This window comes from Anneissia japonica, unplaced genomic scaffold (assembly GCF_011630105.1).
Source record: "Anneissia japonica isolate Jap-2015-1 unplaced genomic scaffold, ASM1163010v1 scaffold287743_len2803612_cov181, whole genome shotgun sequence".
NCBI lineage: Eukaryota > Metazoa > Echinodermata > Crinoidea > Comatulida > Comatulidae > Anneissia > Anneissia japonica.
In genome coordinates, this window is record NW_022733259.1 from 89,879 (window position 1) to 107,684 (window position 17,806).

The following is a 17,806-nucleotide window of genomic DNA, read 5'->3' on the forward strand; positions in this document are numbered from 1 at the left end:
TATTAATTATATTGTATTGTCAGTTTAGAGTAGCAGAGTCATACCACTATTAGATTATTGTGTGGTTTTTTACAGAAATTTCACTTCATTTTAAATTAAGTAATTTTACCATCATTGTTTACATTTTAAAGTCCAACAACCTTGCATATATCTTCACATAGTAAGGTCATTTAGACAGCTACTTTAAATTTTCCTAGTAAAAGGTAATAAATTATAATTAAAGAGTCTGCATTTGAGAATGTGGTCACTCCCTATGTATTAGACAAATCCTAATTGGTCAGAAAGTGTGACTGGTGATACCATGAAATACGCTATTAATATCTATTGACTCATCTAATGTTTGAATTTCATCTATTAACTCTAAAACTGAGTAATGTACTCATTGACGTCATTTGCACCCAAAATCGGACAGAACAGTAATATTTGATAAAGACAAACAATTATAAAACCCGCCATGGTATTCTTAACGACCTTACTTGTGTAAGGGTCATTGGGTTAATTTGCACTTCAGATTCAAGAAACTCGACTAGGAGCGATGAGTGTACAAACTCGACTGGTAGCGATGTGTGCAAACGACTGGTAGCGATATGTGTAATCTCGACTAGTAGCGACGTGTGTAAATGACCTCGACTACTAGCGATGTGTGTAAACTCGACCGATAGCGATGTGTGTAATAAAACTCAACTAGTATTGATGTGTGTAAACTCAACTGGTAGGGGTGTGTGTTTGATATAGTTATGTCCGTCCTGGCAACCGAAATCGAGCACAGGTGACAGGTCTTTCACGACAATGAGGCTGACGAGACTTTGAAGTAGCGCATGCGCAAAATATGTTCTATAAGAATGATTCTGTTCCTCCACTCCGGAAGGAGTGGTCCCATGAAATGCGACGCATGCGTACAATCATAGCGATCATTCGTACATTTAAATTTCAAACACGAGTTGCGGGAAAATATTCTACGCAAATATCTACAAAATACAACGTGTAATAAAGCCATCCATCAAAAAAGAGGTTATTTTATTAATTAGAAATATTCTCCGTCATTATGGAGGATAATGCTGTGATTACACCTCGGCTTCCGTGGATGCCGGAGGTAGTAAAAATAGCAACAGTAGGCCCTGCGCGTCCAGGCCTTCAAGTTCCCCCCGAGGACAGCCAGAACCTGGCGGTTGGCCTACTCGTTCGCTCTTTAATGAAGAAGGTAGCAGAGTTGAAAGGGGAACAAGGATCCCGAGAGGATCCATATAGTGAATCTAGCTCAGATTCAGATTCTGTGCGTTCATCGTCCACATTATTCTCCGCTGTTCAAAACCGAATACAAGCTAGGCCCAAAAACGATGGGTCCGATGTTGTAGAAACAGCAAACATGGCGATGATGGCTGAATACATGCAAGAACTTAAACAGGATTTTGATAAGGAGCTCGTAGGTCCAAATATATATGAGCAGGACATAGTAGAGCCTGTAAATAGTGCCTTATCAAGCAAGTTGGGCAATGACAAACTCAAAAAGCGCACAGAACGGTATCCTAGACCAGAAAATGTGCCTAAGCTATACAGACCAACAAAGGTCAATGAATCAATATGGGCAAAGATCGGGCCTAGAACACAAACCAGAGATTTAGATTTTCAGAACATACACAAGGCTTGCGTGGCAGGCCTCACTCCGGTAGTAAAGTTGGCAGACAAGTTATACTCTATTAAAAAGGAGTCTGGACAGGCAGAATTGGAAGAGAAACATTGGATGCCATGTTGAAATGGGCACTAGATAGCATTGCACTCTTGGGCTATGCTACCCAAGAAATAAACGGCAGAAGGCAGGAACTTATAAAACCCCACCTGAATGAGTCATACCAGTCACTCTGTAGCATGCATGTACAAACAGGTGCCTGGCTGTTTTGTGAGGAGTCAGAACTTGCAAAGAAGTTAAAGGATCTGGGGGACACCAATAAACTCAGCAAACGATTGGTCAAAAGAAGCTACGGACCAGGCCAGAGGCGATACAAACCGTACTACTGAGAACAACATGGGCCATACACACGGCAGGGAAAGCACCAACATCGACAAAACTACTCCACAAGTAAAAAAAAACGCCAAAAAGGGGATGCTTGGCAAACACTAAATGATGAGGTGAGAGACATCCCCCATTTATATTGGAAACAATGCCTTAATTTTAATGTTCTAAGGGAACAGAAAATCCAAACATTTCAGACTGGCAATAAAAAGAATTGCTTAAATGAGTGGGCAAAAAATACTTCAGACCGCCATATTTTACAAGCAGAAGGGCAAGGTATTAAAATAGAGTTTGATGAAGAAAAGGAGGATGAGATAGATATTCTAAGATCCACAAATAATAGACAATATAAATTTTCAAATAATGAGATTAAAAATATCAGAACCGAGTTAGAGAAACTCATTAAAAAGAAGGTTATTGTACTTTCAGAAGTAGACCCTAAGAGTATTTCTTCCAATACTTTTATAAGGGAGAAAAAATAAAAGGTCATTTAGGTTGATATTGAACCTGAAAAATTTAAATAAACACATAGTGTACCGCCACTTTAAGATGGAAACGCTACAAACAGCAATAGCATTAATGAGCAAAAATTGCTATATGGCCTCAATAGACTATAAAGATGCCTATTACACAATTCCAGTACATGAGGATTTCCAAAAATACCCCCAGTTCAAATTTGAAGGGCAGGTATACAAGTATAATGCTCTTCCCAATGGCCTAGCATCAGTCCCAAGAGAGTTTACAAAAATAACTCAGCCAATGTATTCCACATTACGAAGTAAAGGGTATATAAATTCTGCTTATATGGACGACTTGCTTTTATTAGGAAATTCAGTAGAGGATTGTAGGAAAAATGTGATGTGTACCAGAGAATTATCAGAAAAATTAGGATTCACAGTTTATCCTAAAAAATCCATAATTGAACCGACCCTAGAGATTGAATATTTAAGGTTCATACTTAATTCAAGGGAAATGAATATAGCCCTCACAAAAGGAAAATGTGATAAAATTGCTAAAATAACTTCTGATCTGTTACTAACAAATGACACCACAATAAAATGTATTGCAGAATGCATAGGTAATATTTGAGTACTGGAAAACTATATTACAGACATCTAGAGCATCAGAAAAATGTAGCACTGAGAAAGTCACATGGGAAATATGAGTCAAAGATTAATATTACCAGTGACATGAAAAGGGAATTATCATGGTAGAATACAAATATATATATATAGAGAATATACAGTAATTGACCATACACAACCAGAGGTCTACATTACAACTGATGCATCAAAAATGGGATGGGGAGGTGTGTTAGAACCCTATTCACCGATGATTAAAGCTGGTTATATAAGTGCTTGCCAAAATAATACAGGAGGGAACTGGTCAGCGGCTGAAGCTGAGGAACACATAAATTAAAAGCAGCTTGGTTTGCATTAAGATCTTTTTGTAAAACTGTCCACAATGTGCATGTCCGTTTAAACATAGACAATACCACTGCAATCGCCTACATAAACAACAGGGGAGGCAGAAACATGGTACTTCATGACTTTGCACGGAACATTTGGGAATTGTGTCGTGCGAAAAAATTATGGGTATCAGCGGCACACATCCCAGGCATTAAAAACAAAACTGCAGACAAATTAAGCAGAATAGAACATGAAAATACTAAATGGCAATTAAGCCCTATGATATTCCAGAGACTAACGGAAACATGGGAAGTGCCAAGTATTGACCTATTTGCAATTACCATGCTTTGTATCATAAAAACCAGATCCATTTGCATTTGCAGTGGATGCCTTCATACTAAAGTGGGAGGGATATGCATATGTTTTCCCCCGGTTTCACTAATAACAAGAATTTTGCAAAAAAACAGAATTCGATAAAACAAATAAGATAATGATTATAGTACCAAATTGGGCAACACAGGCCTGGTTCCCCAAACTTTTGAGTATGCTAATAGATGATGTTATTCCTCTCCCCAGCACAGATCAGATATTACACCATCCATCCCTGAAAGAAAAGGAACTACCAAAAATGAGGCTATTGGCATGTCTGCTGTCCGGAAGACGATTGAACGGCTATACGTTTAGCCCTATCAACATACATATCCATTGATGGCATGTTGGGGAATATACCTTTGGTAAAAAGATTCATGAAAGGAGTTTTCCAGTTAAGACCAGCTCTTCCACGAAATTCAGTCACATGGGATCCAGAAATTGTTTTAAATCACTTGAGTAGACTGGACAATAATACACCCTCATTGAGAGAGCTAACTCTTAAGACAGTCACATTGTTAGCTTTGTTAACAGCTCAGAGAGCACAGAGTTTGCACATTATAGATATCCGTAATATGTGTTAAGGAATACTTAGAAGTAATAAAACACACAACAGGACAAAACATTCAGTTGTTCATAAGTTTTCAAAAACCGCATAGAGAAATTTCAAAAGCCACTATTTCAAGATGAGTAAAATGCTCATTAATAGAGGCGGGTATAAGCATGTTGATTTTTACACCGCATAGTGCAGGATGGTCGAAGGTGAGCACGTTTGCAAGATTTTACTATAAACCTTTATCTAACGGCTCTCAGGAGTTAAAGTGATATTCTCACAGTTACTGGGAGTCCATTAGGCCCTACTAAGTTTGTGAGCATTAAATAATCAGCAGTTGGGTTTTAGATGTTTATGAGTTAAGGTTGAAACCGTTTATTACATTATTATAATAGTGAAATAACAAGTATACAGGCTGAGCCTGTTTGTGTTTGAGGAAACGTGAAATAAAAGAGTTAACAGTTGGATTGTTGTATGTTTATATCATTTATTTGGTGTGACCTATCCAAATAGGGTGTGGTTTCGGAAACACTCTCTTGAACATCTTATGGGACCACTCCTTCCGGAGTGAAGGGAACAGAATTGGGAAGTTAAATGATACTTACCTGTAAGTTGAAATTTGACTGGAATTCTGTTCCCCCCTCCTCCGGAAGTAGTGGTAACATGCCCTACCAACAGTTTGACTCCCATCCCTTAAAGCCATGGAGTGCTTGGGACATGGTCTTTGGGATTTTATTATTTTTTGAGACAAAAATTCCTCAAGTTTTAAAAATGCTTGTACGCATGCGTCGCATCTCATGTTACCACTACTTCCGGGGAAGGGGGAACAGAATTCCAGTCAAATTTCAACTTACAGGTAAGTCTCATTTAACTTCCCAATTATGAATAATTCACACGATTTTACAAAACTATCCTAAGAATCCTATCCTTAAGAAAATTCGGCAGGTATAGTTGATGTATAGCGCCATCTACCTCTTAACTTTATAGAAAGACTCGGGGTTTTGTTCAAAATAAACACATTTTATGAATATTAAGTGTTTATCATCAAAAAATATTAATAAATTTAAGGTATAATTGAAATAATTAGTTGAGTAATATCTTTTTAATAGTATTGTACTTTTAGCCAAAAACCTTAATTTCAATTAAAAATATATCGGCCATTTTTAATGCTTTATTTGGAGGCATAGAGTTATATTTCACCCGAAAAGGATCCTGGGTAATTAAATTTTAAAGTCTTTAAAGACGCGAGCTTTGTATTTATTTCTTTGCCTGTATTTTTTATATATACGTTAATTATCCGTCGACATAATGAGATTGTGTAACCAAGTCTGATTTTATGTTTCTATTTTAAGATGTTACGCCTTGATATACCCACTCAGAGTTCGCACTGTCATCACTTTCAAAAGAAAACTATTCGTTACGGCAAGTATCTGGGTGATTTCAATCTTGTGTTCAATTCATGTTCTTTTTTGGGTAAGTAGCTCACCGATTAAGTGCTGAGTAATAATAACATTGGGCCTAGTAAGACAATATTAATAAACTACACAATGGTTCACACACATTTATCACGTTAATATTCTATTGTGTGTAAAAAAAATATGCACATCATTCAGTTTTGAAGGTGTTCATTGGCGTGTATAGGAATAATAATGTTGGGGTTTTGGGGCGATAAGTGTGGGTGGGGTTGGGGCTCAGTGAGTAAAGTGAGGGGCGAGCTGGCAAATGGGTGGTATTTAACTTAGTTTTTTTCTAGTGGAAACGCCTTTGTAAATTTGCTTGCTGCAAGGGGACAGTTTTTTTAGAGCGTGCGCCCCAAGCGCTCTCCTTCCCTCCGTAAGAAACGCCGCTGAACATTTTGTGAATAGTACATACACCTGTGTTCGTCATTCTAAATATAATAGTGTGCATCTTTTCTCGCAACTTGCTTTAGTTGGTTATCGTTATCTTTCTGTAGGATAAATCCTCAAGATATTATCCTCTTATAGAAGACGAATTTGACGAATGGCAACCTACAACACAATTTGTAATTCCGGCAGTTATCGTATTAGGATCTTGCGTCATTATATTTGTATCCCTTATTAAAAGAATACACAGCAATTGTTTGCAAGAGTTCAACCCAAACGTGCACACAGGAATTTCTGACAGAAATCCAAAAAAGGTAGGACTATAATCTAGCTTATTTTAATCGAATGCATTTACAATTTCTGGTGTTAGCAATATATATAATGATATAATAAAAATATTATAATATATTAATAATAATAACTATGATATTAACAACACGAATAATAGTACTAATAATTATATAAAATACCATTAATAATACTTATAAAATATTAATGTGACCGGCACATTTTTTTTTTATAGATTCTGCATGAATTCTTTAGAATAGTGTTTTGATGTAAATTGGTTGAGTGATAGCGAAGTTAGAAATTGTTACTTCATTGGATATCGGCCATATAGGTTTTTAGAAAACTATGATATTAAAAACACGAATAATAGTACTAATAATTATATAAAATACCATTAATGATACTAATAAAATATTAATGTGACCGGCACTTTTTTTTAGATTCTGCATGAATTCTTTAGAATAGTGTTTTGATGTAAATTGGTTGAGTGATAGCGAAGTTATAAATTGTTACTTCATTGGATATCGGCTATGTAGGTTTTTTGAAAACAACCAGCTTTTAGTTTATCATCAAGATTAGTATTTTAATCAGTTTTAATTTACTTTTCAGTTACATTTAGTGATTTATATTTTGCAGAATTGTTATTCAATATATTTCCTGGTATACAATGTCACAACTTTTAAAATTCTGAACTTTTTGAGTTTTTGTGCGAAACCTTAATTTGCTACAAACCGGAGATTTGCTAAAGCCGGTCACAAGATAATGATGTTGATGATAATGATGATGCTGATGATGATGATTATGATGATGATGATGATGATCATTGATGATGATGATAATGATGATGATGATGATGATGATGATGATGATGATGATGATGATGATGATGATGATGACAATATTGATGATGCAGATGCCAAGGTTTCCTGCCATGTTTTTTGTGATAAATTTGTTATTATTATTAGTTTTATATATTTCTTTTAATTATAATTTTTAAAAAAATACAGTACCACAACTAATGAAATATTATGATAGGTAATCAAATACATAATTGACTAAAATGATAAAAGGTTTAACTTTACCTAATATTACACCATCAAATACTCTCTATTATTTATTTTATTTATAAAATTTATAACTGCAACCTAAACAAAACCCCATAAAACCACAACAAGTAATTGTTGGCACTGATACTTTTCTTCTATTTTTTAGGCTCTTAAAACGGTGACCATCGTGGCTGTTGTCTTTATGTGCATGATCTTACCGAGTGCAATTTTTCGTTTTTTTATGATAATATACAGACCTACATACAGCTTTAAATTGAAAATAGTGTTTGACTATATTGAGGTACTTAGAAAATCTAAAAGTTGCGTTAATCCGTTCATTTATGCGCTTATGTCCAGTAGTTTTCGATCGGCCTTCAAATCAACATTCTGCTGTAAAACAGCCTCGACAAAAATGCAAAATTCTTGCAACTCCAGAAATAGACCTTTGCAAAACAGATTTTTAAAACAATAATAAACTACGTCAATGGGAAACTTTACTAAATAGGCTGCATTCACATTGGATCCTAACCAAAATTCGGTCAGAGTTTTCGATGCGCTGAACGACAGCGTCCCTATTTTTACATACTGATCCGATTTTTTGATCGGTTCGCTAGGCTTACCGATCTGAATATTCGGATTCGATGTGAAGGCGCCTTAACGACACATGATTACGTGTGCAATTTACCGAATTGTTAACATTGCTTTAAAATAATGTGGGACTCTAAGCACTAGGTCTGTACTAAAATAAGATGTGAAGGTCTATACTAAAATGTAGATGTTTAGAGAATATATATGTATATAGTTATATATTATATAAATCATTAATGGTATATTATTTTTAACAGAATAGAAAAATGTTCAATCACGCACTGCAGACCCAAGCTGTACTAAAGGTCTTAATTTCTCAGTGTCGTCTGCAATGGTTTTCCATCCCAGTTTCCATCAACTTCCCTTCTCACATAGCTGAGACCTCATCCATCGTAGTTTGGTCTTCTCTGCTTTCTTTCGTTGAATTTTTCCTCTCAATGCTCATTCTAATCCGGTTTTTTTTTCTATGAATATAAAATACTTAAATTCTATTTCTGTATTGTTTTTATTGCTGATTTACCTTTGTAAAAGTAATATTTTAAGTTTGCCAAAGAGTATTAGATAAACGTAGTCTTAACATATACCGTAGATAATGTGAATTTTTTTAAAAAGTTTTGTGCTAAAATGTCTATTCATTTAATATAAATATTTTGATGAAATATTGGAATTGATAGTGTGTAAGGTTTTTGCTGCATGGTTGTAAAAAACAAATCACAATCACATGATGTGTCGACAAAATACACTGGAAAGTTAAGCCCTGTCTAAAATATCAACTTTAATTTGACTTGACAAAAACATGTGACATACATAAATATGGTCGTGATGGCATCACATCATGACCATATATAGGCATATCATGACTATATATGGACATGCAATGGTTTTTATGACAAAGAAAATTTGATATTGATGGACAGAGCTTATACACGTACCAAATTGAAATTCCTCTAAAGCCATATTATTATTTTGTAACTATATTAAATCTTCTGAAAAGAACTCTTGTTGTTGGTTGAGAATATCTGGACGATTCGGTTGACTTGCTTCAACCGTCTTCAGGAGAATAATATCTGATATTATTCTCCTGAAGACGGTTGAAGTCAACCGAAACGTCCAGATATTCTCAACCAACAACAGTTCTTTTCAGAACTATCTACGTGGTGTACCGCAAGCATTAATTATATATTATACTTCGCCATGCAAACCTTCAAACAATATATTAAATCTTGCTTAAACTTGTCATTTATTCACATATTTAAATGCATAATGTAATAAATAATCTTTGAATAAATAATCTGTATGTTAATTGGTAAAGCGACATAGCTTTGAAGATGATTGTTCCGCTAAGATCCCTTCCTTCCTTGGATGTTGCTTGGTCCCACAAACACGACAACGTAAACGTAAGCAAACTTGTGTGTGTGTGGGGGGGGGGGGTGTGCATAGGCCTATGTATTATGCAAGGAGTTGGTATTAGCAACTTCCTGGTATATGTATATAACATAAACATGTAATATTTATTCAGAAGTTTCACAACAAATTACATATTACAAAAGAAGCGGTGGCTTGTCAGTTTGAATACCAAACATACAAAACATACACACACACAATATATGGAAACACAGCAAAATCTAAATTTTTAAATTTTGGGTCGCCCACAATTTCCGGCACCAAGACATCTCCGACAGTGTACTGCCCCGGAAGGTGCAAGCAATCTTGGACGACTCTCAAGATTATAAAGATATTTAAAAAGAAAAATTTTAAATAAATAAATAAATATAGTGTTGAATGTAGGGTTTCCAGCTTAATTTTGTCTTTATAACAGTACCTAAAAATGTGATGCTATCCATTATTTTTCGGGTGGTACCATTTATTTCTATAGAGATTATTTTGTGACTGCTTTAAAATGTTTTGTGTGGTTGAAAAAATAACAAAGTTTGTTTTATTTACATTTAGGACAAGTTTATTTGCTTTATTCATTGAATTTTGAAAGTTAAAAGTTCAATGTATGGGTTAAATTAGTAATATTTTAGTTGAATAATAAACAGTGGTATCATCCGCGTTAAGAGATTACCTTAGTTTGCTAACATTGCATATATCCTGTCTCTTATACACATCTAGATGTGTATAAGAGACAGAATATATATATGTATATATAATATATTGCTGGTACTCAACAAATTGGAACTGGTCCCCAGCTTAAAAAGGTTGAATACCCGGGTTTTAGAACATATTTTGCGCAAGCGCTATTTCCAAGCCTGTATCAGTCTCAATGATCAGCTGTTCTGTGCTTCGTTGCGAGAGACCTACTGATCGATTTAAAATAAATGAATAAATAAATAAAATTTGATTCATGGGCGAACTGAGCTTATACAACTGATATACTGTAAATGCGGCTTGGTGGATGTAGGGGAGGAGTGCAGACGGTGCGATCGCACCCCCTAAATTGTATTGGGAAAAATATTTTTTTAAGCTGAGGTATGAGAGTACAATTTCCGGGCACCTAGATATTCATATTCTCAATATGTTCTCAACTCTCCCCAAAAACAACCAATAGGCCTATATAGTATTGTATTTGCAGGCTGACGGTAAATGTAGGCCTATCACTTCAATGTATCAAAGCATAGGCGTAGATCCCGGGGATGGGGGCTGTCTCTTATACACATCTAGATGTGTATAAGAGACAGCAATAGGCCTATAATAAGAATGAGAAAAAATTACCTGACCGATTTCAAGAGTGGTAAACCTTGAATTTTAAGAACTTAAAAGTCATTAACATACACTTCAGCAGTCGGGAAAACTCATTTCCCGCCATCTAAGAATCAACATTTTCCCGGGGGAGGACCCTGATCCCCCTTTCCTTTTACGATTTTTTTTTTGGAAACATTGTTTTACCCTCTTAAATTTGAACTCAGATCCGGGCATGTGCTTTGAATATTTTCACTGGTGAGGGGAGACTGGGGAGGGGGTGGACGAGACTGAGGGGTGCCTGCGTCTTAATATTCTTGTATTCGATGATGTCACAGACAATTTAAAATTCTAATTTTCCGGTCTAGAAACTGTTACTGGTGTCATACAGCTATGGAAAATGAATCTGTCCAGGTATTAAATTAATATTTACGTCGTCCAATAAAAAGGTTACTTTAATGACGTCATACATATTCAAAGATGCTTGCATTAAAATCTACATTTCAGAAAACCCCTTATATGTTTCAATAACCGAGGTAATATGAATCTTCCTGGGTATTACAATGAATATTTTCCTCATCCAATTAAAAAAAAACAGTATTTTGATGACGTCGAACATATTTTTAAATCGTTTCATTGAATTCGGCAGCTCTGAAAACCCATTAAACACTCTAAACATGAACCTTAATCAGTATTTTTTTTTAATATTGACTTTCGGCACACTTTGAACTATTTTGGCCCACGTGCGGCGTTTACTTTTATTTTTTGGCTCGCTGCCGATCCCACCGTTGGAATCCCATTCCATTTGTCCGGCATGCGAATTTTCTTAACGTAGGATAGTTTTGTAAAATCTTGTGAATTATTCATAGGCTAATCATCCATATAGAACCCCGATATTCAACCCCCTGCCCGCGGGCCAAATCCGGCCCGCCAAAGATTTTGATCTGGTCCACGAAACATTGCTAAAACTAATTCATTTTCCGGCTGATTTTTAGAAAAGTTTTTCATAGGCTAATCATCATCATTTTAGAAAAGTTTTTCATAGGCTAATCATCGTTTTTCATAGGCTAATCATCCATATAGGCTAATCATCCATATAGAACCCTAATCATCCATATAGAACCCCGATATTCAACCCCCTGCCCGCGGGCCAAATCCGGCCCGCCAAAGATTTTGATCTGGTCCACGAAACATTGCTAAAACTAATTCATTTTCCGGCTGATTTTTAGAAAAGTTTTTCTGTTCAGAGAAACACCACCTAGGCACCCCTAGCAATTTTCACAAGAGTGTGGCTTTTTCTGAGTGTAACTCACTGTATAACTAGTAGCGTAGGGTATTGGCATGGGGAGGGGTATAATGAGGACAATACCTTAAGTGTGGCACTGATATGATGCGATGTCTAACCATTTGCGGCACCAGCAGGCTCGGGGCATGTTATTCTGTTAAAAACACTGCTTTGAAAAACTTAATTTTGAGTTTGAAAGCAGGGGCGGATCCAGATAATATGTCCAAAAGTGGAGGCCGAAAATGAGGCCGATCGAGATGATACCATCCTAGGGGGTCCGGAGGCATGCCCCTACGAAATTTTTGTATTCTAGACTTCCGAAAATAACATTTGAGGCGTTTTGGGCGATCATTTTTTTTTTTCTTTCTCTCTTTCTTTAAAAAAAATTCTTTTACCTTCCAAAAAGTGGGGGGGGGGGGGGAAGGCTGGAATGTGCAATTTCCAGGAATGTAGAGGTATCTATGTTAAAAATGTGCTCACCTCAACCCCAAGTGCTGATGAGTGGATATATTTGTGGTAGGAAAATTTCTAGTGGCAAGGTAGGGAAACTTGGAGTTTTTTTCCCCTTTTTTTTTTTTTTCCAAAATTCTAAAAGAAAGAAAATAGAAGAATTTTGTTTTGCCTCAGCCCCAACCATGGTGGGGCTGAGGTGGTATTTTCCCCTATCTGTGAAAGTTGTTCCCTGGCACCCTTCTATTTCGAATGCACCGCTATAAAAAAAAATGGAAGTACACAATTTATGTCGGCCCGCCGCTGGTACTCAACAAATTGGAACTGGTCCCCAGCTTAAAAAGGTTGAATACCCGGGTTTTAGAACATATTTTGCGCAAGCGCTATTTCCAAGCCTGTATCAGTCTCAATGATCAACTGTTCTGTGCTTCGTTGCGAGAGACCTACTGATCGATTTAAAATAAATAAATAAATAAATAAAATTTGATTCATGGGCGAACTGAGCTTATACAAAATGCGGCTGGGTGGATGTAGGGGAGGGGTGCAGACGGTGCGATCGCACCCCCTAAATTGTATTGGGAAAAATATTTTTTTAAGCTGAGGTATGAGAGTACAATTTCCGGGCACCTAGATATTCATGTTCTCAATACGCAACTCACCCCAAAAACAACCAATAGGCCTATATAGTATTGTATTTGCAGGCTAACGGTAAATGTAGGCCTATCACTTAAATGTATCAAAGCATAGGCGTAGATCCCGTGTCACAAACTTATAGTAGAAGGAGTCAATTAGAAATTTTACAGCATAATCAACCCCCAAACTCCCTGTTTTGCTCTATGGTGTTATTGCAAAAAGTGACATGCCGTCTTCAGAGTTGACTATAACTATCACATAGCATAGGACAGCAAAATAATTTATGACATACCATGTTCAATTTGTATTGCAATTTGCGTTAAAAAAATCACACTTAGGCTTATGTGTTATAACTATTGTAGGCCTATTAGGCATATATATATAACGTGTGATGATGTATATTTACATATTTTAGAAGTTTAATTTGACTTGACAAAAACATGTGACATACATAAATATGGTCCTGATGGCATCACATCATGACCATATATAGGCATATCATGACTATATATGGACATGCAATGGTTTTTATGACAAAGAAAATTTGATATTAGTGGACAGAGCTAAATACACGTACCAAATTGAAATTCCGCTAAAGCCATATTATTATTTTGTAACTATATTAAATCTTGTTTAAACTTGTCATTTATTCACATATTTAAATGTATAATGTAATAAATAATCCTTGAATAAATAATCTGTTGGTTTATGTTAATTGGTAAAGCGACATAGCTTTGAAGATGACTGTTCCGCTAAGATCCCTTCCTTTCTTGGATGTTGCTTGGTCCCACAAACATGACAACGTAAACGTAAGCAAACTTGTGTGTGTGGGGTGGGGGGGGGGAGTGTGGGTGTGCATAGGCCCATGTATTATGCAAGGAGTTGGCATTAGCAACTTCCTGGTATATGTATATAACATAAACATGTAATATTTATTCAAAAGTTTCACAACAAATTACATATTACAAAAGAAGCGGTGGCTTGTCAGTTTGAATACCAAACATACAAAACATACACACACACACAATATATGGAAACACAGCAAAATCTAAATTTTTAAATTTTGGGTCGCCCACAATTTCCGGCACCAAGACATCTCCGACAGTGTACTGCCCCGGAAGGTGCAAGCGATCTTGGACGACTCTCAAGATTATAAAGATATTAAAAAAGAAAATTTTAAATAAATAAATAAATATAGTGTTGAATGTGGGGTTTCCAGCTTAATTTTTTCTTTATAACAGTACCTAAAAATGTGATGCTATCCATTATTTTTCGGGTGGTACCATTTATTTCTATAGAGATTATTTTGTGACTGCTTTAAAATGTTTTGTGTGGTTGAAAAAATAACAAAGTTTGTTTTATTTACATTTAGGACAAGTTTATTTGCTTTATTCATTGAATTTTGAAAGTTAAAAGTTCAATGTATGGGTTAAATTAGTAATATTTTAGTTGAATAATAAACAGTGGTATCATCCGCGTTAAGAGATTACCTTAGTTTGCTAACATTGCATATATCATTTACATACAGTAGAAATAGCAAAAAGCCTAAAATCGACCCCTGGGGACCCCACATAATTTCAGATAGTAATAATTTTATACCATTCATATGCGGACAAACTGTTTCTGCCTTCTAGATAACTCATGAACCATTTCAAGTATGTGCCCCTTATACCGTATCAGGGACGTAGCCAGGATTTTGAAAGGGAGGGAGCCGTTATGCAAGGTACCTAGTATGGGGTGTGGGGTATCCCCTTCCGTACGGCTGGGGTCTAGGGGGTATCGCACTCTGAACGTTTTTAGGACTGTTTTGAGAGGATAAAAAAAAATAGACACATCATAAATATTAGTAAGTCTAACAATAATAACTAAACAATGGCAGATTTAGAAATTCGAAAGAGAGGTGACCCAGGGAGGGATTTCACAGAATAAGGAACCGCCCACCTCAGCCCCACCATGGTTGGGGCTGAGGTAAGAAAATTTATGATTAGTCATAAAATACTGTAGTCATAATCATGAAAATGGTCATGAAAAACCGATCACATCCTTCTAAAAACAAATTTACGCACCCTCGCCTAGCAGTCACCAAGCCATACTCTGAGTCAGGTGCCGACTCAATGGAGTTTAATGTCATACTCAGGAAAGGGCGCAGATCTATTTTGAAAGGTGGAGGGGGACATTTGGTGAGGTTGGGGCTGAGGTGTGAAAATTTGAGGAAATAGTACCTCTAGATGGCCAGAATGCTACTTTTAGTAGCTTAAAATTCATCATCATCACATCACCATTAATATATATAGTCAAAATGAAGCGCCAACAAATTTCTCATGATCTTTTATCAGGGATTTTTTGGCAACCATAGAGGTCTTATATGTGTGATGTACAATAGAAAATAAAGTTTATAAACACTGTTTTTTAGTATGTACTTTACATACTAAAAGACAGTGTTTTAGTATGTACTTTACATACTTTTAAGCCGTGATTTCACAACAAAAAATTTGAGGAAAATATTACCTCTAGATGGCGGGAAATGGCACTTTTATATAGTAAAATTCATCATCATCACATAACCATTATATAGTCAAAATGAAGCGCCAAAAAAATTCTCATGATCTTTTATCAGAGATCTACTTAATATTCAGGACAACTTAGGCCTACTATAGTCTTTTTCGCCTTTAGCACAATTTTCTTCATTTGTTAATATTATTAGTATTATCATCTATTATTATCACCATCGTCATTATTATTATTATTATTATTATTATTATTATTATTATTATTATTATCATTATATTATTACAACTACCACTACTACTGGTGGTAGTGGGGGTAGTAGTGGTAGTGGTAGTAGTAGTAGTAGTAGTAGCAGCAGCAGTAGTAGTAGTGAGTAGTAGTAGTAGTAGTAGTAGTAGTAGTAGTAGTAGTAGTAGTAGTAGTAGTAGTAGTAGTAGTAGTACTAGTAGTAGTGGTAGTAGTAGTAGTAGCAGCAGCAGTAGCAGTAGCAGTAGTAGCAGTAGCAGCAGCAGCAGTAGCAGTTGCAGCAGCAGCCGCAGTAGGTCTAGCAGTAGCAATAGTAAACCAAACTTTATAAAAGCTTTAAAAATGATTTTTTTTTAAAAACTTAACTATACAATATCATATTTCTGTATCTTGGCCTGGGATTTATGAATTTAAGACGAATTTAAGATGATTTTTTATAAATCCGCCCCCTGAGCTGTAGGCTTTATAAGCCCGAACATATTAATTTTTGCGTTATCGTGTATAGTGAAAAATTGATTAATCTAACGAATATTCACTGGGTGACTATCAGGTTATCCGGTGACTTTTACTGATAAACGGTTATGGTGGGTTTCTATCAGAGCTCGTGTCACAAACTTATAGTAGAAGGAGTCAATTAGAAATTTTACAGCATAATCAACCCCCAAACTTCCTGTTTTGCTCTATGGTGTTATTGCAAAAAGTGACATGCCCTCTTCAGAGTTGACTATAACTATCACATAGCATAGGACAGCAAAATAATTTATGACATACCATGTTCAATTTGTATTGCAATTTGCGTTTAAAAAAATCACGCTTAGGCCTATGTGTTATAACTATTGTAGGCCTATTAGGCATATATATAACGTGTGATGATGTATATTTACATATTTTAGAAGTATTCATTTTGAGTGATCACAGGAAAGAATTTGTATTGGCTAGCATGTACAAGCTTTAAAATTTTAACACCGTGTTCACTCTGAATAAAAATATGATCAAAAAGCTTTTGACAGCAGGGGCGGATCTGGGTTCAAATTTTGTGTTTGTGTGGGGTCAAGTTTTTTTCATAAAAACCTCAAAAAGAAAGGGTGGTCCGGGGGGAACGAGCTTTCCAGACTTTTGAAGTGTCTTTTAGTGACTTTTAAGTTCTTCGAAATTCAAGGTTTACCCTCTTGAAAACGGTCAGGTAAACTTATTCTTATATACAGTAAATAGGCCTAGGCCTATTTATGTGTGTATACGTACATTAAAAAAAAGAGTTGCTTACGTAATATTTTTTTTCCATGCATGGAAAAAACACAAAGAGGAAGGGGGAACCGGGAAAATTTTGATTCTTAGATGGCGAAAAATGAGTTTTCCCGACTTCTGAAGTGTCTTTCAATGACTTTTAAGTTATTCAAAATTTAAGGTTTTCCTCTTTTGAAAACGGTCAGGTATATTTTTCTCATCCTTATTACAGTAAATAGGCCTATGTGCGTATCGGTATACACAATTTTTTTTCCAAGTGGAGTCAGGACCCCTGACCCCCATCCCAGACCCGCCAATGGACAGGTCCATAAAAACACTGACAAGAAATATATTTGATTCAAAAGACGTTAGGATAGCTTTAACGAATTCAAGGATAGCAAGGTAGAGTGGACGGAATCCGTATTGGGGGTGGGGGTTTAATATTTTATATTTAGTTAGGAAGTCATAAAGTCTATCGTCCATTGCCTTCTCGAAAAGCCTACGTATATGAATGTATATGTATATATATATTTATATATACATATATAAATATGATATTGAAAGAAGTTAGCCGTTAACACTGCTAAATAAATATAATATAAATCATCAAAGGTACATATACAGTGTTTAATAAGGACATGATGGAACATCGGCTACCTTGTAGCTACCC